The following is a 26,165-nucleotide window of genomic DNA, read 5'->3' on the forward strand; positions in this document are numbered from 1 at the left end:
ACACTCTTAATACAAAATTATAAAAATGCTATTGAATGATCAGAGAATATGCATGTCCAAGAATACAATTACAGTTTTAACTACGAAGATGGGAAGCTTTGTGAACCTCTATTCCCCACTGTGCATCTTGACAAACTCCTAGCCACTGTCCTGAGGACCAACTAGGGAGGCCCAGGTCCATTTTGATGCGGATTGAGAAGTTGGCCAGGATGTGGGACTCCCAGTGTGAAAACCGGGAAAGTCTTCAGCAAACGGGAGTCGGGGGGGGGGGGGGGGGGGCGGAGAGGGGAGCAAGGCTGATCGCCTGAAAATCAACTCAATGTAATGGATAGTGCTACTGTCAAGCAAATAAAAGCCTCTGGCCTGCTTTCTGCTGGAATATACCTTTATTATGAAGCTTAAAATCATTGATGATTTCCTCTCTTACTATAATATTTTTCCCACCCAATGCTACCATCTTCTCCACAAAGCAAACATTTTGTGTCCTCTAGTTTTCTTGTTATTGTGCTTGCTGTTTTGACCAAAAAGATTCTCATTTCTTTGGAAATTGCCATCTTAAAGACTCTGATTTTTTTTTAAAGAAATCATAGATATGTATTCCATGATCATTTCTGGCATAATGGTACCATAATTCCATTTCCCTCTTCTTGATCTCACCAATGAAAATAGCTGGGATTTTGCTATCTTGTGACATTTGCACATGTGTTACATTTATCTTGCCATCACATTAACAGATATTGTTCCCATTTTCCTGATAAGAAAATAGAGGCTAAGTGGAATCAGATGACTGGCATAGGCTGCAGAACTAGTCACAGGATAAGCCTACTGCCTATCATGGCCTGGCTGTCCATGTTAATAATGACTCTCCATTTTCTAGCCTATCTGTCAAATATATCTAACATCTATGAGCACAGAAGAAATGTGACCTAAAGTTTGTAGATTAAAAGATCTACTAGAAAACATTTCTCAGCCCTGTCTTGTGTGTAACTTAGATAGCTCCATGGTTGACTTTTCTAATTACTCTCATGAGACCATAAAATCCAACTCTCTGACAGAATGCTATTGAGTTGCTTTCCTTTATTTTTACCTTGGATATGCCATTTGTGTTTTAAATGTTCATGGTAAGCATTACTCAGAAAGGATATTCTCATAATATTTCAAAAGAAAACCACATTCAGGACCTGAAAAATGAGACAAGGGAGAAACAGCAGTCCTCAATTTTTTTTTTACTCAAAGTACCCATGATCGAAGATTGAATTTCAGGGCACCAGACCAAACAATTTTTCTTCAAAATTGAAGTTAAATTTTTCTTTATTTTTTTTCCTATTTGCCATGCAAGGAAAAAACATATGTGCCAGTGACCCATAATTCACTTTAGTAGAAGAAATTTCTTGGGAATTATATTCTAGATATGGCTGTAGTCTGGCCATTCTAGAATCTATAATAAAGAAGTCATTTCAAAGGAATTTTCCAAATAAAACCTTTTCACTTTGAAGAATGGCTCTGCTTTAGTCAAACTCACACAATGAAGCAAAAATAAAAGCCTAAAGTTATTTCTGTAAAAGTAGAGGAATATGTGCAAGCTTTGATACAAATGAATGACATGGAATCAAGACACAAACGTGAACAGTTTACTGGGCAGAGTATCTGCAAAGTTAAAATATACACAGAGGCAGTAGCTATGAATATGAAGAGAAACAGCAGAACAAAGATCACTGAATGACAGACTTACAGTTAAGCTTTGACTGCCTACAGGGAAGTTTTTATTTGAATTTGGTTCATCCTAGAAGATTCCAAAGTAGGAGTTCACTGAACCCTAACTTACAAAAAGAACTGACAGCGAGTCAGGTACATTTCACTCCAGTCAGTTAGAGCTGATGTTGTCTTCATGGATTTATGGTGCTCGCAGGGATGTGAATATCCAGGCTCACCTCAGCTGTAGGGAAACCAGCATAAACAATACAGACTTCCAATCTACAGGTAAAATGTATAAATAACTAACAACCTTAACCCCTAAATTTTATTTCTTGTATATGTCTGGCTCAGATTGGCGTAACAGAACTATTCAGTTTTTGTTGTAAGAAACATGCATGTTCCTAACAATTCTCATAATGTGCCTCTTTACTTAATACTGTGGCTTTAAGATTTACAAACTCTATATTGCTCAAACCGGTGTAGTATTAAACTGTAACTTTAGAAACACAACAAAACATAACTGACCGTCATTTATAAACCAATGATTACCATTTGTATGGACAGTGCTTGCTAAACTGAATAAGGTAAATAGGTATTTAAACATCTACTTTTACACCTGTGGTGTAGTTTATGATCAGCTTAGGAGGGAATGATACCACAATCGTTTGTGAAATAGTGTTTTCAGATCATTGAGGCCATTAGATTCTAACATCTCTAGAAACATAGCCTTTTAAAAATAGATTGATGAGCTACATTGTATAATGAACCTGGATAGCCCCATCCCACATTTATTTAACACATCCAAAAATATCATAGAGCTGAAAAGACATTCAAATGAAATAAATATATACTTTCCATTTGATTATTATAGTAATCTATCACATTGAAATCATAATGCAGTGTTTCTTATCAAAAGCATGGTTCCTGCTATACTTCAAAGACTACAGCTGAGACAGTAAAATACCCTTCGTGTTTCACATATATTTCCTGTCATCTACTAGGAACATCTATTTTTATAGGTTTACTTATATCTTTGGGGTAGAAGAGAGCAAAGTAATATTACTAAAGTTATAAGATGGTAAGAAAAGATTTGATGATTTTAGCCTTTTTTATCTCTTCAGCTGTTAATGGTGCATACTGAACTTTTTACAGATGAAATATGATGACTTTGCTTTAAAATATTCCAGGCCCCCCAAAAATGGGTGGGATAGATAAAACAAGATTGGAAAGGTTAATGTTAATGATTGTGGAAATTGAGTGACAGTTATGTGGAACTGATTATATTATTCTTTTATGTGTATGTGGAAATTTCAGTAATAAATTTTTTTAAATTGTTCTTATAATTCACCCTTTCTTAATGGGATGAACTCTAGTAAGTGTTGTTTAGTGATGTATATGAACTTCATGTAAAAGCACCATGTTTTATTCTTTTCTGAATCCAAGCATGAAAGAAAACTGACCTGTAAATGATATTCTATCACAAATACATAGCTGCTGAAAAATAGTGTAAAATCAGCAAGATTTTGTGAGACAGATTCCTGAAGTGATTTAACTGATGGCTTTCTGTCTCAAAAGTAGTGGGAGAATCAAAGGACCAAATTTAGGCATCGGTTTCCTGATATGAATCAATCAGCCGTTTAGCCAGAAACATTCTAGAGGCTGTAAAACATACAATAAAGTAGACAAGACATAGCCCCAGCTGTCAAAAAGTTTTCAGATCAGCAGAGGAGACAACATTAGCACACACCAAACAGCAGATAGTTGAAAGCCGAAATGCATGGTCTGGGGAGTCATAATAAAGGAATTTATCAAAAGGAAAGTTTTGTGAAAGTCTCACATAAGAGATCAGAATTGAAGTGGTGGTTTTAAAATGGATCCAGTTTGGGCAGGCGGGAAAAAGTATCATGTCACATGAAGAGAATTCATCACAAGCAAAAATATAAAACAAAAAGTCAGGATGGCATGTAGATATTAAAGAGAACATGAAACCTAAAGCAAGGGACACCTTTAAGGAATAATAATGATGACAACAGTAATAATAATAATAGCAGACACTGTGCAAGGCACTATTCTCAGTATTTTACATATGTTTACCCCTGTGAGTAATATATTATTAATAATAGGCCAATTTTGCAAATGAGGAAAATGAGGCACAAAGAGATTAAGTAATATGGCCAGGATTATAGAGTTTATATGATGATGGAGCAAGAATTTGAACCCAGACTCTCAGGATGCATGATGCGCTGACTCTCATGCCAAATTGCCCAGTGGGAAATAGGACTTGCTAGGTAGTTTGGGAGTGGATAATGAAAGTCAGACAGAGGACTTTCCACTTGATGCTAGCCATGTTGGTTCCTGACGGGCAAATAACATGGGAAAGGAATGGTGGCTGCACCATGCATTCATAGAGCTCATTTCTGATCTGAAAGCTGACCTTTCTCCCATCTTCACTTCAAATAACCACTACTTTTATGGACTGCCAATATTGTTCAGCCTAGAGCTTGAGAGCTAACTTTCACTCTCTCAAATCAAAGAATCAGAAAACTGTGGCATTAAGTTTAAGCCACTTGACTGAAAGCACGTAACTTTGTGTTGGATCAAAGAACTAAAAGTCCAAACACTCTTGGTCTGTATCCTAGACTTCACATCCAAATGTACACTTCCGCTCTCAGAACTCAAATTCCATAGGCTGAAAACGGAAAGACATTTAACAGGATCCCAGCCTTCTGGCTCACATCTAATGACACAGTTCGGTGACTCTTACACAATCATTCACAGCCTGTTGTATTTCATTGCACACTCAGCAGATAAAAATAAATAGTGCAGACACCTTTAATAATCCTTTCCACTATCCTTCAGCTCAATATACAAACTCCACTCTTTAATTAACATTTAGACTAGATCCTGAGACCCAGGATAAGGGTATAGAATCTAAGATTATGATTATTGAGTCTCCTCTCCTCATACTTTTCCTGTTAACTCTGACCTTGACACCTGACCAGTTCTAAGACCTGTTGACTGAATTGATGATTTTCACTCCCTTATTATCCGTGAGATGTATTAAGTTATCTTCCCAAACCTCCCTTCTTTAAGTCTGGAATTAACTCTTGTGGAGTATAAAGCTTTTGCATTGTCATAGGAACAACTTTCCTGAACTCAGGTCCCCAACCATCTCTGTTGGCCTGAGACTCTTGGTTTGGGCACCAAAAGTGCTGCATTCAAGGAAAAGCCCTCAGTACCAGGCAAACCAGGACAGTTTGTCACCCTACCTAGTCACTATTTACTATAGTTTACGCATTGCTTGATGAAAGAAAATGAATGCATACAGGTGAAAAAAAACCAAATAGACTAAAAAGTGAAGGGGGGAGGGGTTAGCTCAGTGGTAGAGCCCCTGCTTAGCATGCACAAGGTCCTGGGTTCAGTCCCCAGTACTGCCATTAAAAAATAAATAAAATAAAAATCAAAAGTGAAACTCTCCCTCAGCCTTCTGGAGAAACACGTAATCCTAGCATGGGAACTGCCACTCGGAAGAGAAGTCAGCCTTTTCACTAAACCTGATGTGATCTGTGGTTAACCAGCTATAATAAAGGTAAAAACACTTTCTAATAATATCTCAACTTGCAGGAATGCTGCTAACTCGCCCTGCCAGGGAAGTCGGATACTAATTTACCTGAAAATTTAACTAGCTCTTAATTGAAACTAATTGTACAACACAGAATTTTTATATTGTGGTACACGGGCCTGTGCACCCGTTTTCAGGAACTAGAACAGTTTAGAAATGTTTTCTTTTATTGCAGCAGAAAACCCAGTATTAGCATGAAAGCAAAATGACTCACATTGATTATTAAGGTATGCGTTGCAAAAGTCATAATTTTACTGAAAGCAAAGCAGGGAAAAAAAGAGGAGACTGGTATTTGAGTAAAATACCTTCTCCTCAGGTCCTTACTAAGACCATGGGTATTACTTCTCAGCACACACTCGAGTCTCAAAAATACTTGAGAAAGGGTTTGCAAGTCAGAGTTTGCCTTCAGAAAACATTGAGGGCACAGTCTTCACTCTCATAGACACTGTGTTTGTGAGAGAGCCAAGGATGGAATTAATTTTATGTTAAAAACCTCCAAAATTTTTTTTGAAGATACTTCTCTTTTCTTCAAATAGAAGTTGTTTGGTGGGCCTGATAATAAGTGGGAAATGTGTTTTAAAATTACATGTAATTTACAAAATATGATATATCATTACAATCTCCTATTAATTCTCTAAGAGACCCCCCCAAACTAGCTTAAATGAGTCCAACGAAAATAAAAATCATGCCAATCAGAACTGGATTTTACATTGGAATTAATAATTTATCCACTCACTATAATAAAAGTAAGATTACAAGAGAAGTTAGTATATTTATAAAGAAACTCAAGCTGATGCAGTACATTTTATCATTACAGAACTTTCCTATAGAGCAAACACATTTGAGATTAAAAACTTAAATTATACATCACGCTTTTGTAAATGCAGAGCAGAAGGTAAAGACAGAAAACTTCCACGTTTAATATTTCAAAATGGAGAGTCGATGTTTAATATTGTTGAGGATTTGTGATAAGGCCTTAAGCTTAGAGAGCCGGGCTGATGAATAATTTTCTTAAGGGTACACAGAAAACCAACTTCTCTAGATCCCCTGGCAAAATTTCACCACAGATATAATGAGAAGACAAGTTAAAAACAAAACCAAGCAAACAAACAACCAGACAAGATAGGAAATAGAAACGAACCCGGAGTGAAAAGCGACTTGGTTTTTGATGCGTTGTTGTTTTTGTGTATTTGACAATGAAAGGTGTTACAAATAGAACTTAATGTTCCCATCTTGCACCCTGTGTGCAGAGAGGGCAGTATTGCTAGACAGAGCAGTATCCTCCCTGGGGGACCTTGTCCTATGGCCCTTCAAGGACACCAGAATCAGGAAAAGAACTCACTGTGCTTACAATAGCAAGATAAAGAAATGTACACACGTGAGCTGCTGGATACCTGGCCTAGCTTTGTTGTTTTCAGTATGTCGCCAGTTTTGTTTTCATTGGACACGTCTTAACACTGAGTTGAAAGTTAGTGACCTGGGCTTTGTCCTGGCTCTGAGACTAACCGGCTATATCATCTTAGGTGAGCTGTTTTCACCTCTCTGAGCCTTGGACAAGAATAGTCACCAGATGACCCCTCTGGGCATCATTCAGTGACTTAAAGTCAAAGTCAAAAGTGAAGGCAATTCTTTGAACAATGTTATCTTAGATCAAATCACCCCAGCCGTTCCCAAGTATACCGAGAGGCCATCTAAAAAAGTATTTATTCATGCGGTGCTGGAACCGAATGGCTCACACTTACACCCTTCTTCTTATGCCCTGTGTGACCTGGGTAAGTTTCTTTTCTGTGCCCTTAGTTCCTAATCTATAAAATGGGGATGATACCAGTACCTATCCTGCAGTGTTATTATAAGGATTAGCTGAAATAAGTCATGTACAGTCCTGAGAGCACTGCCTGTTTACTCCTAAAACAGTCAGGAAGAATTACTAAATGAATTAAGCTAGGTCCTTTCCAGTAGAAGATGAGTTCAAGGGCACACGTGAAGGAAAGAGGATTTGAAATGAGAGAAGATACTTTTTGCCAGTCGAGAGGGACACTCTTTTACCCGACACCCACACTCCCAGTTATTTTCTTTTTTTTTAAATTGAAGTATAGTCGGTTTACAATGTTGTATTAATTTCTGGTGTACAGCATAGTGATCCATATATATACATACACACATTTTCATGTTCTTTTTCATTGTAGGGTATTACAAGGTATTGAATACTAGTTATTTTCTAGCACAGTGATTCTCTAATTCTGTCTGGCATCAGAATTGCATGGACAGCTTATTCCAACCCAGGCTGTTGGAACCCCAGACCCAGAGTTTCTGATTCTGTAGGTCTGGGCTGGGGTTGAGAATCTGCATTTCTAACAAATGTCCAGGTGATACTGATGTCACTGGGCCAGGAAAGATATTTTGAGAATCACTGCACTACATCACATCTCCCTGATTTTTCATAATCTGAGAATCATCGGGACACCTGCATAAATTGAACACCTGAGGACACCATCTCTTACCCAGCAAACTTAACTGTACAGCTTGCTAGTCAATGTGTGTGTGTGTGTGTGAGTACTGAGTTACCTGTTCACACTTTGAGAAGCGCTGGTTTATGAAATCACATGAATTGTCTGTCCCCTTGTTCACCTACGGTCCAGCCACACTGGCCTTTTTTTCTACTCTTAACACAGCCAAAGGGTTCTTGTAATTCCTAGGGTTTCCACTTGGAAGTTTACCCTTCTAGACTTCTGCCCTTGGAAGTCTAGATCTTCATATAGCTGCCTCCTCCTTGGTTCGGTTATCACCTCCTCTTTACACACTCTAGTTTTAAAGAAAAGGAGAGGCTAACGTTTTGTTACTACAGAATTTCATTATCGGGCAAGCATATTTGTGATTAGCAACTTAAATTGTAAATTGCACTTTTGAATATATGGATGTATCTGGATGACTGAAACATTATGCTGTACATCAGAAATTGATACAACATTGTAAGCTGACTCTAATTCAATAAAAAAAATTTACATGAATTTACTTTAACTGTTACATATTTATTTTTCATATGTAACTTTCATGATAAGAAAAATTTTGAAATAAATGCTTATTAAGAGGGGAAAAAAAGAAATTGCACTTTGGTTTTTTTGGGGGGGGAGTAACTAGGTTTATTTATTTACTTATTTAATGATAAAACTGGGGATTGAACCCAGGACCTCATGCATGCTAAGCATGAGCTCTACCACTTGTGCTATACCCTCCCCCAAAATTGCATTTTTTTAACATAAAGAATTCCTCACTCCCCTGAGTCATTCTCCAGTTTCTCACTTCATTTTAGTTCCTTCATATCAATTATCCAATCTGTAAGTGGATCATTTATTCACTAACATATTTCCCTGCCAATCTTCTCCCATAAAATGTAAGCTGCATGAGTTTGGAGATTTTGGTTAACAACTCTATCCCAAACACCTAAAAGGGTGCTAGGACTTTTGTAAGCAGTCAATACATACTTATCAAATGAATAAATAAACCAGAAAGAAGAAGTCATTTGCATCAGACCCAATATTACCACTCCAACCAGAGTAAAAAGTTAATTATAATGCCTACCAAGTTAGTGGAGACCTGGGGTTCCTCCCAGAAATTATATCATTTCAGTTCTCCTGAATCCTAGTTGTGTGAAGACTCAAAAAGGAAACTCAAGAAAAGAATGTTCTGGAAGGGCAAGGTTGTTCTGTACTGTTTTTCTAAATATAAGTAAACTAGCTTCTAAGAGTGACCTAAAACAAAAAATATGCAGGACTATGCTAATTGCACTGTTACTTAAGCCAAGAACAGAATGTTACAATGAGCACAGAGAGTTTGATCCACGAAAGAAAACAAAAAACGAGTTCACTCTGCGAACTGTTCTTCAATAGGGCTGCTGCTGACAGAGGCTGTTGTTACCAAGGATTTGGTCTTACATCTACATTCATCAAAGGACTGAGCCCTGGTCCCACTGGGTGAGCCTGAGAAATGGCTCTCATGGTCAGACTCAGTAGGGAAACGCTGCATACACTGGCTTCCTCTTAGTCACAAAGCACATGGGGACAGAATAAAGGTTTCGAGAAGTCCTACTTTCAAAAGCCTTTGAATCTGTTTCATCCATGTTTCCCACATTTTGACTGATTCATGTGTGCAGAACACACTGGGGGAAAAGCAACTTGGTGGTCCCCAGTATTGACGTGTTTGCTTGTTTTGTTTGTGCTGAGTGACAGACTCCTAGTGGGACAGCTAAACAGTACATGAGCTCATTAAGATGGTTCCAGGATCCGGACCTTCACTGAATGAACAGCGGGTGCTTCATTTTATAAGATACTTATTATTCAGGTTTCTAGAATAATCTTCCTGCTCTTTCGTCCCTAAATGTGGTTGAATTCCTTCATACCTAGTTTGCAGCTCTTCCATCAAAGCCATCAGAGATAAGAAGTTGTTTTCAAAATATCAGAGAACTTGGCAGAGCTTTAGGGGAGAGAGACATGGAGCAGAGAAAAAGGAAGGCAACCGGCCACCAGTCAGCCTAATCAGCTATGTCACTCCTGAGGTCAGGAGGTGACAGATATTGCTGTCAGACCACCCACACAAACAGATAACTGGCAGCTCTCCCCCTCCCTCCACCCAGAGAGGGACTTGTAAGGAACCCACAAATGACTAACCTCATGGAGTTTTCTGTGTAGAGAGGAACATGGTTTTCCTGTGAAGAATGCCAAAAGAATTAGTCTTTTGTCACTTGTGTTTATTTCTCAAGAGGCTTTTAAGCCCTGGCTGGTCTATAGCTCAGTGTGACAATAGTACAGGATACATTTACTTTTTTTTTTTTTTTTTTTTTTTTTTTTTTGCAAGGGGAAGTCAGCCTTCAAAACAGTGACATCCTGGACATTTTCCAGAAAGAGAGGTTGTGAAGCTCACACCTGTGGTACTAACAGACATCAATTTCCCTCTGGTGGTGGCCTGCCAACTTAACTCACCAAATAAACAAGGAGGAGAACTCTTAAGCCTTTATTCTAGTGGCCAGGACATTTGCTTTTAAATGATGAGTCAAGAAATGTGAAATAACACCTTTTATCAGTGAGAGATAGCTAAACCCTTAGATAGCTGTGAAGATTATTTTGAGTATTGTTGGCCCCTGAGGCTTGAGTTCTGGGCTTTATGCAAATTCTACTTGAAGCTAAAGAAACTGTTATCTTGGGTCTGCCGCATGGTTATATTGATGTATCTAAGACTTTGTTTCATGCAGACTCCCACATCCTATGGGCTATATTGATGGTTTGGTCATTCTTTCAAATGTCTGAGACGACTAGATCCTGCTGTGTTATGTCAATTTTATTGATTCAGAGACTTCACTCCTTGTTCTGAACTATTGTTTTCCATTAATAAACCTGATGTTTAATAAACAGACACAGAAAACAAACTTATTATTACCAAAAGGGAAAGAGGGGGTGGGATAAATTAGGAGTTTGGGATTAATAGATACACACTACTACATATAAAATAGGTAGACCATAAGAACCTACTGTGTAGCAGAGGGAACTATATTCAATACCTTGTAATAACCTATAATGGGAAAGAATCTAAAAAAGAAGAGATATATATGTATATGTATAACTGAATCACTATGCTGAATAACTGAAACATTGTAGATCAACTGTACTTCAATAAACAAAAACAAAAACAAAAAAACCCTCATTATATCTCTGATGATAAACAGCGCTGTCATCTATAAGTCACCTGGTCCCTCTAGTTTATGGAAAGAAAGGTTGCTACAACATGAACTCCCTTAACCAGAAGAGTAGGAATATCTAAATGTAATTAAGACAAGAAAAGTCAGAGGTCCAGTGATGGATATTAGAGTTCATTCTCATCATTCCACAAGTATTATTGGCAATCAGCCTGTACAAGGAAGGCTGCTACAGTGCTACAGGATTATAAGGTAGATTTCTGCAATTAAGGAGCTATTGTGAGGGAAAATAATAGTGAGGGGAAGTAAGATATAAAAACTATAATAAACGGGGGATGTAAGACTTGTGAAACATGGAGCATTTAAATGGGGCCTCAAAATATTGGTAGAAATGAAGTGTGAAAGGAAAATCAAAATGGAGTCAGTATTACTAAAAGAGCTCTCTAAAATGAAGATGGGAGGTCATGGAGGAAGTGTGACATATGCATGTCTCAGCCCAGATAGAATCTGAACTTTCACCACTTCTTGTCTTGACATAGGCATCCAGAAACCCAAGATACTTCTCAGACCCTTTACATAAAAAAACTGGGGATGGACTGTCCCTTAAGGACAAATTGTTCCTTTCTGGCATCAGTGTCCATCATAATTCTTGAACAACCTTGTGATTTTGTGTTTATAAGCCCCGACTCTCTCTTCCCTGGAACAGTCTTTTGGTTTTACCCCTATCTACGTCTCCTGATTTGCAATTCTTAAGACCTCCAAGTAAAGTTCTTTGTTCTCTGCAACCTCGATGCTGATTATTGCTCCACGGAGGGATTGGATGGTCTAGGTAGAGAGTATTCTAAGAGCACAAGCAGTGGTTTGGGAAAGGACAGATAGGACGGTGCGTGTGTGTGTGTGTGTGTGTGTGTGTGATGTATAGAGTGTGTGAGTTTGCTTGAAACCTGAATCCACCCAAGGGAGTCGTTAGTGATAGGAAAAGCTAGAAAGATGAACTGGAGCCAACTCCTGGAGGGTCTTGAATGCCAAGACCAAAGAGATTCAGCAAACAATGAAGGTTTTTTTTAGGAGGAAAGTGTTATTATCCATTTGAAGAAAATGAAGATGTATCTGGTTGTGATGTGGAGGGGAACCGAGGTGTAATGAAACACCAAAGCAGGAAGACTACCTCGGTGGTTATTGTGGGGAAAACTGTAGGGAAAGAATTGAAATGTAATCCCATAGCAATTGAAATATAACCTGAATACCTACATGCACCATGTCACGATTGCATCTTCTGGCTTAGCAACCTCTATGTAGATGACTTATGAAGACCTAAAGCAAAAACATAATGCTTTGCATAGTTATTCTTTAGAATTCAGAAGTGATCAATCACATGCATTAAAAGCAGCATTTTATTTCCTAAATTTTACTGCTTGGAACATTAATAATGGAGGGCATATAAGGAATCAAGCACCTTTTCTACATTATGTTAAAGATGAATGTGGTATTTTCTAAATGTTAAAAAAAAATAAAGAAGTCTATTTTTTTTCAGGCTTCAAAGCTAGCATTTTTCTGTGACCCAGGTCATGAATAAAAACAGTAAAATAGTCCTAAGTACTGCTGTCCCACTTTATTTGATGGGGAAATTTTAGTTAAACTCTAAAGCTTGCTCTTGAAACAAAAAAGAAAAGAAAAAAGAAAGGCAGGAAGTGTGTTTCTGTTCTTTGCAGCAAAGCAGCTACACAATGCTGAAGGAAAAAAAAGAATGACTTTAATATAAAAGTCTTGGATTCTGGCAAGCTCTGGATTATTCATACTGTTTGGTTTTGAGGGTCGTAGAGTGAATGGTGTGTCAGGAGCAGCCTGCTGAAGGCCAATTTTTTTCAAGCCTAAACAAAAATCTCCAAAATAACTTTCAAGTCTTCTTTGTTCCTTTTCCTTTTGCTCCTCAGCTTTTTTTTTTTTTTTTTGCCTTTTTTAAACCAATTAGGTAAATATGAAGTATATGATGAGTCTAGTCAACAGAAAGCATTTTCAGAATGTTGTTCTTATAAGCAATAATGAACAAGGTCACATGTTTCTACTGAAAGAAAAAGGCACAATGTTAAAAGTTGTGAACTCAGTTTTCTTTGGGGACCTTACTGAGGACTACAGCCTGGGAGACAGCCTCTCAGAGAGCTCTGAGGAACTGCTCCAAAGAGGTAAGGGAGGAGCCAGGCTATATATGAATTTTTTGCTGGGGAGAAAAATATGTAGTTGAATATCAAAAGATTACTGCTAATCACAAAGACCAGATATCTTGAGTTAATGATCTTAGTGCTTTTCTATGTATGGGAAGATGCCAGAATCTGGGTGGTCATGGAAATTATTCCTTAGATATGCATCTTAATTATCTAGGGGCCAGTATATCCAAAGCACAGAATGCTTCCTGGTTTTCTCCACCCTGAATTTCCCTCAGGGTGCACTGTCGGTGGGTGACTGCAGTGGCTAAAGGCTTGATCTTTGTAGAACTGGAATGGTGGGCAATCTTTTCTTTACACGTAGTATATAAAAAAAAAAAAAAAAAGAAGACGAAGAAGAGGAAAATAAGCATCGTTTTTAAACTCCTGGCATCTTTGTATATTTATTTAACAGCATCCACTTTAAGAATCAAGTATTATCATTGTCTTTTGCTTTCCTGTTATGCTTTTCAGCTCAACAAATTCCTGCTTCCTGATTTTGTCATACTAGGAATTCTGCTGCACTCAATCATCAGGTCTAATTTTGGCAGCTGTATCCTGTCTCCATCTCTAAGGGCATGTTATCAAATTCTTTAAAATGACAGAGTGTCTGGTGACTCCACAGATAGTCTGGGCAACTCAATGGGACATTTAACCATTCCAAGAATTATACTATAGGAGAACAAATAAATTGTATCCTTATCGTCTGCCTGGAGGTTAGCATTACCATGTTATTGTGTCTATATTTCTCCTGTGGATGTTTAACTGTATTTTCAATATTCATTAGATCCTTTCATCCCTGATTATTCAATCCTCAGGGACTAACGTTCCTTTTCAATGAAAAAGAGGCAAGATATCCTTAAAGGAGCTAGTGCTACTCTCACCCTGTGACAGCAGGACCTACTCTTTTTGTTGGGTTTTCCAGTAGTGGGAATGAGTTGTACTAGGTGGCCCCATATGTCTCTGCACATATATCCAGATGCTAAAACATGAGCTCTCCCACCCAAACAGAAATACAGTTGCATTTATTATTTTTTAAATTGAATTATGGTTGACTTACAATGTTGTGTAGTTTCTGGTGTACAGCATAGTGATTCAGTCATATATATATATATAATACATATATAATATATATTCTTCTTCAGGTTCTTTTTCATCATAGGTTATTACAAGCCACTGAATATAATTCCCTGTGCTATACAGTATGACCTTGTTGTTTATCTATTTTATATATAGTAGTTTGTATCTCCTAATCCCAAACTCCTAATTTATCCCTACTCCTCTTTCCTCTTTGGTAACCATAAGTTTGTTTTCTATGTCTGTGAGTCTATTTTTGTTTTATAAATAAGTTCATTTATGTCATTTTTTTAGATTCCACATATGTGATATAATATGATATTTGTCTTTCTCTGTCTGACTTACTCCATTTAGAATGACGATCTCCAGGTCCATCCATGTTGCTGCAAATGGTATTATTTCATTTTTATAGCTGAGTAGTATTCTATTGTATGTATGTATGTATGTATGTGTGTGTATATATATATACACATACATATATATATATACCACAACTTCTTTATCCAATCATCTGTCAATGGACATTGAGGTTGCTTCCATGTGTTTATTACTTTTATTCATACAAATTTGTTCAACAAACATTTGTTGAGCAACCACGGTATACAGCAGACTGATCTACATTCTGTAGACAGGATACAATGAGAAATGGGCCACAGCCCCTTGCCCTTAAGAAGCTTCTAGTCTTTCAGGGCATGAAGGGAGGGGTGGTATAAGCTAAGTGCACAAATAACTGTAATACAAGGTAGAATATGAAAAGGGCAGTAAAGGAAATGTTCTAGAGAAGGGCAGATTATAAATGGTTGCTGGATCAGAGAAGGACTCAGGAAGAAGTAGCAGTGGAGGTATGGAATTTACTAGAGAGGATCTCACCCAGCAGAGATAAGAGAGGAAATAATCCTGGTAGAGGTAACAGCATGTGCAAAGGCGTGGAGGCAGGGAAACATAGGGCAAGTTTGGAGAAAGGGAAATGATCTAGTCTGATGAAACCTAAGAGTGGACGTCCTTGGAAAGTGGACAATAAAACTGAAAAAGTAGGTTGAGGCCACACCAAGGAGTATGTCTGCTAGACTGAGAAGTTCACAGTTTATTTAGTGCACAAGAGAGGCAATGCCACCCTTTAAGGAGAATGACTTATGGTAACTACTTATGCATCTATTTGTACCTTTTCACATTCCAAAAAGAATTGGCGGCAACCAACAAGAAAAACAATGTAATAGGATAAAAATATGTAAAGAGACGAAGATGAAGGGCTAAAATACTAAAATAGTAAAATAACACCAGGAGTGGTTAGTGCACAAAAAATGTGTTAAGGAGATTCTTCACAATTACTAAGAATAGGGCTCACAGTCTGCCTTGAATTTCTAATTCGCTAGAGCAATGGCAGCAAGGTAACATGTGGACCAAGGACACGATCAAAGCTTCATAAAGGTCAGTCTAGCAGTGTCGCAAACGATAGATTGGCATGTGGATGATGTTGGGGGATGGTAGACTGGCTAGGAAGTTATTACAATATCAAGGATCTCCACAAGGTGATAAAAAGAGACTTTCTTATGGAATTTGGCTTTCTTGAATACAGTCTGGTAAAGAGGATAAACTCTGGTATCTCTATGGCCCGAAACAGATTGCAAATGACAAACCCCAAAGATGTATAAAACTAATTTGGTGCTATTGGCTGTTCACTAGAGGTTTTCACCTTAGGGTGTGTATGTGGTACAATTCATTTTTTTCAAGAGATTCTTCCCTAAGTGTCCCGAGGCATTTGGCAGGCTAAAGTCCTCCGTGTCTTCTGTGTGCTACAGTGGTATCTTTAACTGTTAGACTAAGTGGTACCTTTCAGAGTGGACTTCCCTTTTGCAGTCTGAACACTAGTAAGCCCTTTAAGAGTAAATGTTCAGTTAATAATGGAGTTCTTTCAAAATAAATAAAGACTATGCTTTTATCTCCTTTGTGTGAGTGTTCACTTTCAATATGATGACACGCAATGCTAACAGCAGGGAAAAGAGGGAGCTTGTGAAGGCAACTGCAGTTCCAGAATAAAAAAAAAAAAGGGGGGAGTCAAAGTTGTAATGATACAGATTCATTTCATTTTAGAATGCCTGGCCGAGGCAGCAAGATCTATTTGAATAACAGCAGTTGTGTCCTGTGGTGAGAGTAAGTTATTCCCTGCTGGGTCTAAATTATTCAGCAGCAGAGGTAAGTAGAGAGGGGGAGTCATTATCTCTACCAATGGGGCATGCTAACCTTACCAAGCAAGGTGTCATTCTAAGTGCACACACACACACACACATAAGTATATGCACACACAAATATATACGTACACTTCAAAATATACTCTGTATTTTCAGTTGCTCTCTTACGGTAATATACTACAAAAAGGATCTTCTCTTATCTCGCCTGCACCTTCATTCTGAATCATTCCGTGGTTCCACTCTTCTTCTTTCCTTTCTTTTTTTAATTAAAAAACAATTATTTTAAGGGGGAGGTAATTAGGTTTGTATTTATTTATGTATTTAAGGGAGGTTCTGAAGATTGAACCCAGGACCGCCACTGAGCTATCCCCTCCCTACCCTCCTCTTTTCTTTCTTCCCCCCATTTGCCCACCTGACTAGCCTGCAAAAAGAATTGCTCTCAAATAGCTCTAATATCTCCCCAGCTCTTTATGCCTGGCAGGTCACTGATGAGATTTTTTTTTTCTTTTGTATTATATCATATGAGACAAAGAGACAGAGAATGAGAAAGAGAAGCGTATGTGTTAGTTACAAAGCATAACACTACGGTAGTGGCACTCAAACACCAGCATACCTCAGACTCACCTAGAGAGATTGGTACAGCCCAATTGCTGGGCGCACCCCTAAGTTTCTGATTCAAGACGACTGGGTAGAAAATGTGAATTTCTAACAAGATCTCAGGTGATGCTGATGCTGGCAGCCTTGAGATCACACTCAGAGAACCATTGCAACGAAATATTATTAACAATGATAAAGCTGTCCTGGGACTTCTAGTTCCCTACCCCTGTCTTTCCTTAAGAGGTCATTACTACACTGATTTTTTAAAAAATCATTTTCCTTACTTTTTAAAAAATACTCTAATTGTGTCACATATACATGTACCCCTAAATGACAATAAATAAATAGTGGTACGGTCAGGCCATGGAATATTACACAGCAGTGAAAGGAATGAACAACAAGTACACACAATAACATGATGAATCTTAGAAATATAATTCCAGGTAGGAAAAAAACAAGCTACTGAAGATTACATGTAGTAATTTAGTGTTTTAAAATATTCCAGTGCTTTTCATTCCCAGTTCTGGTTGATGATGTCCCCAGAAAAGCCTTTATATTTTTCACAAGTGATATACTGAATGTACAATGCAACTTCCTTCCAAGGATCTCTAAGCATGTCACACTTTCTTATTTAAACTAAAAGTTGTGAGGTAGGTAGAAAAAGACATTTCCTTTCACCTTTATTTGATTGAAGTACAGTTGATTTACAATGTTGTGTTAGTTGTGGGGTACAGCATAGTGATTCAGTTATACACCCATATTCTTTTTCAGATTCTTTTTCATTATAGGGTATTACAAGGTATTGAAGACAGCTCCCTGTGCTATACAGTAGGTCCTTGTTGTTCATCTATCTTATATATAGTGGTGTGTATCTGCTAATCCCAAACTCCTAATTTATCCCTTCCTACCTTTCCCCTTTGGTAACCATAGGTTTGCTTTCTATGTCTGTGACTCTGTTTCTGTTTTGTAAATAAGTTCATTTCTATCATTTTTTTAGATTCTTCCTGTCATCTTTTAACAAATAAGTGTGAAGTACAGAAAGGAATAATTTAAGGGTGAATGTTGTCAGGAAAATAAAGCTTAAAATTCCATTTTCTTGGAGACGTTTATTGAGGGCCATTGATTTTAGTTCTGCAAGCAGTGGGACAGCATAATACAGTTTTAAAATGTTCTGGCTAGGCATTAGATTCTAGTCCTGATTCTACTCCAGACAAGTCAATTCATTCCTCTGTGTTTGATGCCTCATCACAAAATGATGAAGTTGATGGTCTTGAAACCATACTCAAAGGGGCCCTAGGGATGCCTCAGAGATGCTTCTGGAACTGCATTGGGCAATAAGGAGGATGTGCAGGCGGAGGGAGCAAGGACACCTAGTGTTTGCAGCTCAGGACCTTCTCTCCACCTCTTCCATCTGAGCCATTGAACTATCTGATTTGCATATGGCAGATTTCTACCAAGAGTTCATTTGCAGCAATGGTTCTGATGAGTGAAAAAGAAAAGTTTGAAGACCACAGAACTAAGACATTTGTAAAGGCCCTTCCAGCTTTAATGGATCCTTCTATTCCAAACCTTTGCCAACTTTCACAAAGTGATCTAAACCACCATCACCACCACCATCACCAAAACTCTCTTTTCTCTCAGTCTTGCTTTTTTCTTTAAAGAGAATAAAATATCAACTCCCTCAACTTTCCATCTCAACACCCAAAAACCTATTTATTACTCTACCGTCCTACCTTCTGAAGAAAAGGTCTCACTTCTCAGCTTCAAGACAATCTTTCCACCCACAGTCATGACCCCATTCCCTACAATTCTTAAGACCTTGCCTATTTGTTATTCTCATGTGTGTTTTCTCTCTCTCTCCCCTCCTTTATCTTCTCTCTTGCTCATTTTCAAGATATTTCTCATAGGCTGCACACATACTCAAGAATCTCTCTTCTTAAAAATACACAAAGCAAAAATCCTCCTTAGAGCACACATCTTCCTCTTGAAAGGAGAGCCTAGAATTCTTTTTTTTATTATTCTATCAACTTCTCAATCTACTATAGTTTGCCTTTTGCTCCCACCACTGCAATAGAAATGCTCTGGCAAAATCCTCCACCAATGTTCACCTGACTTCTCTCTCTCTGCATCATTTTGTAGTTGTTCTATGTTGGCTCAGTACCCTTAGCACCTTCCTTCTCCCCCTCCACCTTAGCTGCAGGTGTCCAGTGAAAGGCCCTGGTGGCTCTGCCCCAGCACTCAGGGAACTTCCCCATGCAATGTCATCTATATTACTATGCTCTGATCTGCTGCCTTTGGTTTGTCGTAATCATTGCCTGGATTCTCTCTGCCTTGCACCTTCAAGTTGAACTTTTAGTTGGGATTATCTGAGTCTCTGGCTATTTCAGTTTCATCCTTTGACACTGCTTCTCAGATCACATGCTCTGCACTCTGTGGAACACTCCACCCCAAACCCACACACTCGAGGTGGGCATTTTGGGACATGGCATGCTGGCTCCTGGTTTGTTCAGAGGTGATGACAGGAGTAGATCCAAGGAGCCTGTATTTCTTCTCATGCTGCAAGTTATCCCTAGGTGAACTCTCTAGGTGATAGTATCCTCTCTTGTGATTTCAACTACTGTGTGCTGATAATTTTCAGTTTTCTTACTTCAGATTCAGACTTAGGTATCCCAACTGCAGAAAGATATTGCCACTTGGGTATCCAATAGTTACTTCAGACTCCATGTATCCACACTATAGTCATCATCTTCCCTCTAATACTTGAGCCTTCTCCTGATTTCCCTATTTCAGTGAATAATAGATACCCTCTTCAAACCCATCATCCACACTGGTGTCAGGGTGGTCTTGTAACAAAGCAGAATGAAAGAAGTAAAGGGACACACCTGACACAGTTGAGATCGTAGCCATCACTTTGTCCCTTATTTACGCTGTTCACCCCCATGAATCCCTGTGAATCAATCTGGAAGTTAAAGCTAGGTAATCCATAATATCATTAAAACTTTTTTGCTTATCTTGTGTAAGAATAAAGTAATTCCTAGCTATCTTCCAGTGCCTTTTACTCTGAGAAACACAACTGACAAGTTACCAAAATTTCTTATTGGAAAATTTCTCCCAGAATCATTGAATATTAAGATCTAATGCATAAATTACAACCTAAGTGGTTACTAGATTGAGATGAAAGGCACTGACTGTCATCCCTTCTGGGGCTATCTGTGAATTTCTCCAAACATAGGCCTTGGACAGCTACCCTTCCCCCCAAATAAGATCTGAGAGCCTATATGATAATATCCTGGATGAATGCCACAGTTCCTTTGCTCCCAGCCTGCCACTACCATTGACCATTTTATTTAACAAATCTTTATTGAGTACCTACAGTGTGCTGTTCTGGGCATAAAAGACACAGCAGTGAGCCAAACAATACACCTGTGCTATTTATTCTGTTGCCCTCGTGGGATTCATTTCTCCACCCTTCTCTGGCCCACTCTGTTCCCCAAGGGGCTGATCGCTAAGGACTTGGGCTCCTCGCTAGCTGGTTCCTGCTCAGGTTTTAACAACAGGCACACTGGCAGGAGACTGAAGTATGGGAAGAGAGGAGACTTGATAATTTCTTCTCTTGCTCTTTCTGACTTCCAGAGTTGTCTCTCTCTGTGTTAGTAGTTGAGTTCCTCCAAAACTACAGCTTTTTCTTTAAATTTTTTGGGGGGATAATTAGGTTTATTTATTTACTTATTTTTAATAGCAGTGCTTGGGATTGAACCCAGGACCTCATGCATGCTAAGCATGCACTCTACCACTAAGCTATACCCTCCCTGCAAGACTACATCTTCTTCAAGGCAAACCTCCTTCTCAGATCCAGCTCTCACTGAGCTTTACTAGATCTTTCTTCCACTTGCCCTTTCAAGCCTAGTTTCAGTATACCTTGTTTATTCCCATAAACCTGTCCATACTGCCGGGAAGTAATCCTTCTTTAAAGTCTCTTGATTTGAACCATCTGTAAGGATTTCTGTTTCCCAATGAGATCCTGGAGTGATACACTCCCCAGACTTATGGACCTCACATTCTGTACTATGTGGCAGTGGATCAGGGGGAGGAAAGAGACAAAACATCAAACACAAAATGATATAATAAAATGTCATAGCAATATGTGCTATGAAGAAAAAGCAAATGGGGTGGTGTAGTTGGAGGCAGACTGTTTTAATAGACTGTAGAGGGAAAATTTTCCTTAAGACATAACATTTTAACATAGATCTAAATAAAATGATGAAATTAATCTATGGATATCTAGAGCATTCAGAACAGAGGAAACAGCAAGTGCAAAGGCCCTGGGGTATGAAATAAATTAGCAAGTTTGAGGACAGCTAGAAGGTCCATGTGGCTCCTTGATCATACTATCTTCATTTGCATTCATTCCTTCTAGAAATACTCATTGATGATCTATTATGTTAGCACTGTCCTGGAGACTGGAAGTGAAAGCCATAGTCTCTGCCTTCCTGGAGCTAACAGAAACAGTAACAAAGTCCCTTGTTCTACTTACTTTAGAAAAGAGGAAAAAGTACAATGTAACATTTGGATTCCTGTAAGGTAAAAGGTCAGCCAGATATTTCCATGCACCTTGTTTGAATGTGCAGAAGTCAAATTCAAGATCCACTCATTCATTCACTTACACATTCAACCTACTCACAGGCTACTAAAAAATTTAAAGATGGCTGCCAAAAAGAAAATATAAATAAATACCTAATGCTATTTTAAAATAAAATTGCTACCTTATGATAGCAAATTATGCATATTGGTAACCAAGTTTGGAAAGGATAAGAAGTTGGTAGACGTCTTTTGGAGACCTCCAATTTTTAATTTTATGATGAAGTACAAACATAATAAAAGAGATGGAAAAGAAGTTCCAGAACAAAAAGAATAAGATAAAATGGTATTGGAATTAAGATATTGGAAGAGCCCCTTCATATTGAGAGTGACAAATATTAGAGTTGACCATGGAAGCCTGGGTCTCCTGGTTTCCTTAATAAAAGGAAACTATCATGAATGAAATAAATACTGATGTGCAGGAAGAAAGTATAGCTTTACCAGGTTATTCATTCATGCAAACAGCATTTAACAAGTACGTAGTAAGTATAAGCCACTCTGCACAGCCTGTGGCAGCTACGCTCTCAGTCCTTAAAGTGCTTGTGAGGAGACAAGACAAATACAGATGTAGGGAAAAAAAATCAGTCCAAGAAGGCACTGTTCTCAGTCATCTAGCTCTTAACAAATTTTTAGTCAGCTAAGGTCCATAATCTAAAGATATTCCATTAATGATGCACTTCATAAAAAAATGAATAAAGGTATTGGGAACTACTATATACAAAATAGATAAACAACAAGGTTCTACTGTATAGCACAGGGAAATATATTCAATAGCTTGTAATAACCTATAATGAAAAGAATCTGAAAAAGAATATATATGTATAACTGAATCACTATGCTGTATACCAGAAACTAACACTTTATAAATCAACTATATTCCAATTACCTAAATAAATAAATAAAGGTATTGGGCAGGGGGTTACAGTCAGCATCACTCCTCTCACTTATTCCACATCTAGTCCTCATGAGGTTATCTTTCTCTTTAATCTGAGTGGAATACAGAGTCCAGAACAGAGATGCCACCAACACACAGTTTCAGGAATTTTCAACCTGTCAGTATTGCTATGTTCATTCTGAAGACTTTTTTTTTTTTTCTACATGTTGTCCAGCAACTGAAGAAATAGGTTAAAATACATATAATGTCTCATGGGGTCTAAATTATGTCTAGCCAATATGTATAGTGAGAATAAATGGCATTCAATATGCTTCACAAAGAATTCCAATTAGTTCCCCCAGTTGAGTACTACAGACTGATGCAAATAAGGTTGTTAAATAAGCTATATTGTGAGAGGAGCTTTCACAAAGCATAGCTATTCCACATGAGCCCAGAAGCACATTCACCCACGACCTGGAATCTACTATAGCTATGTGTCTTGTTTTTCATTCCATGCAGTTATTTCCTCCAGAAATTTACCTTGCTGGTTATATTTTGTTGAATCTAGACACCTACTTAAGTGGACGTTTCTAAAGACCACAAAACCGATAGAGGGAAAAGGTAAGGCTGAGTAACAAGGGAAAGCTAGCCAGTGATGAAACTGACAACACATCATGGGGTGTAAATTACCTATACTTAGATAATCAGAAACTGACTGTGTCTCCCCAAATCCCTTTCATCCCTGGGCTTCCTCAGCAGCTGTATATTTCTGTATCCTCTACTCTGTACGACCAACCACAATTAATCAAAGTAATTTTTATAGCCTTTCATTTACATCCACAGATACCATTAGACTAATTATCCCCCAAATCTGGTGCTAGTTTGAACACAGCCTCTTCAGTTACAGATTGATTATTTTCCACATTTTAGATATGATCCTTTTAAGATAATATGATATTCCTAAGGTTTGAAGCCTTCATTGATGCATTTTCAAAGTTATTTAAAAAGGAATTACTGTCTCTGGTGTATCAACCTACCAATTCCAACCTATGATTTACATAATAAATAATATCAAAGTATACAAGTCACAGACCTCCTATACAATGTTTCTACCCAGGAAAAATAACTTCCACACTTTTTATTAGATGCTAAATAGTTTTTCAAGTGCCCTTTGCCAATAGACAGGCTACCCGAGGACATTTATGAACATGTTCTATAGATCATTTCTATTAAGCACCTATAGTACACACAGTCATTTTCTAGACACTAGAGAAAATGCAAAAGTGAGACAATTCCTGCCCTTCATAAACATGTTATTTAGAATGAGATCTCAGATAGACACATGCTAAAGAAAGGAATAAAAATAAGTCTGATAATGCATAGAAAACAAACTTACCGTTATGGGAGGGGGAAGTGGGGTGGAGAGGGATAAATTGGGAGTTTGGGATTGGCAGATACAAATTACTATGTACAGAATAGATAAATAACAAGGACCTACTGTATAGCACAGGGAACTATATTCAATATCCTGTAATAACCCATAATGAAAAAGAATATTAAAAAGAAGATATATATGTATAATTGAATCACTTTGCTCTACACCAGAAACTAATACAACATTGTAAATCAAAAATATAAGTCTGATACTGCATTCAAATTGTATGTAAGATGCTACAGAATGCAAACAAAGGGAGAAATCAACTGGGATCATGATAATTAGGGAAAACTCCTTGAAGTAGATGACTGTTGGGCTGGCTTTTGCTTTTTTTTGAGAAAATCTGGCCAACTGTTTTTGAAAAAGTAAAATTTCAGCTTGATGTGATTTGGGAACTGGATGAAAACAACTGAATCTGTTCTTTTATAAGAAAAAAGAGGGGGCAGAAGAGCTCCATCGCCTCTACAGGGGGAAGAAAAACTATGCTTCATCTTTAGGACCCCTCTCCTCTGGAATATGATTCATGTCGTCCACCACGGAATAGTCTGTTTTGCCTTCCATTGTTCTCCTAAATGATGGAGTTAGATGATAAAGCATTTCATCTGAGGATGCAAAACAGTGACAGGTTAGATTATACATTGAGGTTATTGGGATACAAATGTGATTGCTCGGGGCACCTTTTTCAAGAAAAGAAAACTGATGATCTTTTGTATTTCTTGCAGGAGGCAGCAATTTTGAACCTATACGTCTTCGCTGGCCCTAGTCAAAAGATACAGCGTCCCATTATAAAAAAAAGTTTCTTGCCCAGGTCTTCTGGGGCCTATTAACAAAGAAGATACATCTCTGGCCTCAGCACACTCCTCCACTTTGAAGGTCTTTGACAAATGATTCTACGTGATATTTTTGACTTTTCAGAGAGAAAAAAGTCACATAGCTGATTCAACTGTTTAATAATTAGAGCTGACCTGTTAGTCACTGTAAGATATGATTATGTCCACAGGAATAATTACCTCTGACAAACAGTGACAATCTGCATTTATTTAAAATCAGAGACATCGCTCTGCTGTCCTTGGTATTACAGCATGATTTTTCTTTGCTCCATCTTTATCCAGAGCCAGATTTCCCAAATTTAGAGAGAAGCTTAGACTCTGAGCCAAAATACGATTTTTGAATTGCCAGAAGCTGCCTGTTAATTTTTCCCATGTTCTTATAAATTCAATTAAAAGCTGGAGCTTAGATCAAATTAAAATGACTGGCTTCGTTATCAAACATCCAGCCATCCAGCTGTTCTCCATATTAACGATGAGACATTTCATGTACAATAGTATTTCCTAACGTCCTCTGTAGGTTCCCTCATGTCTGTAGTCAATTAATTACTTGTTATGTGTGTGCTTATGGCAGCCTGGCTTCCTGTTTCCACTACCTCTTCCGCTCCCACAAAGCCCTAAAACACTTAAACCCTGACATTCATGAATCATAACTAAATGCAATATCCTTTCTTTTCTTTTCTCCGGAAACAGGTCTCATGCTAGAAAGGAGTGAAGTCTAACATCTCTGAAAAACTGAAATAGAAGTCTTCTCCAGTATCAGACATTATGACCGCCATCCACCTACTGATATCTGTCTATCACGGCAGATATTTGGCATCTTGACAAAAAATTGTAGCACCAAATGTGAATAGGGGAGATGGCAAGATATGATGCTCCCTTTAGCTGAAGATTGAAAAGAAGTAGTGATGATTGCAGGGAACTATATTCAATACCTTGCAATGGCTGTAATGGCTTATAATGAAAAAGAATATGAAAAGGAATATATACATACATACAACTGAATCACTATGCTGCACACCAGAAATTAATACAACATTGTAAACCAACTATACTTCAATAAAAAAGTAGTGATGATTGAAGTAATTGAGAAGCATCATATTTTTATTTTCAGAATGATTAAAAGTAAGTGCTTTGACCAAAATCCGAAGATGTGTGCCTGCCCAGTAGAAAGAGCCACTCCATTCAGTCAGTAACCAGTAATCAATATTAACGCACAGTAAAGTACCATTGCTGAGACAGACTCATGCAGGTATGAAAATTAATCAAAAATGAATGAAGTTATTACCAACAAACAAGCAAAGCAGATTCAATGATCAGCAAA

General features: G+C 37.9%; 1 long non-coding RNA gene across 1 annotated transcript; it reads left to right on the forward strand.

Moving 5' to 3' along the window:
* The first annotated feature begins 1,874 nt into the window (after window positions 1-1,874).
* LOC116662041 lies at window positions 1,875-25,767 on the forward strand. The gene is made up of 3 exons (XR_004318019.1): window positions 1,875-1,980; window positions 24,737-24,887; window positions 25,535-25,767. It is a non-coding gene; the product is annotated as an uncharacterized LOC116662041 (long non-coding RNA).
* The last annotated feature ends 398 nt before the right edge of the window (window positions 25,768-26,165 follow it).

The sequence above is a fragment of the Camelus ferus genome, chromosome X, assembly GCF_009834535.1.
Source record: "Camelus ferus isolate YT-003-E chromosome X, BCGSAC_Cfer_1.0, whole genome shotgun sequence".
Lineage (NCBI taxonomy): Eukaryota > Metazoa > Chordata > Mammalia > Artiodactyla > Camelidae > Camelus > Camelus ferus.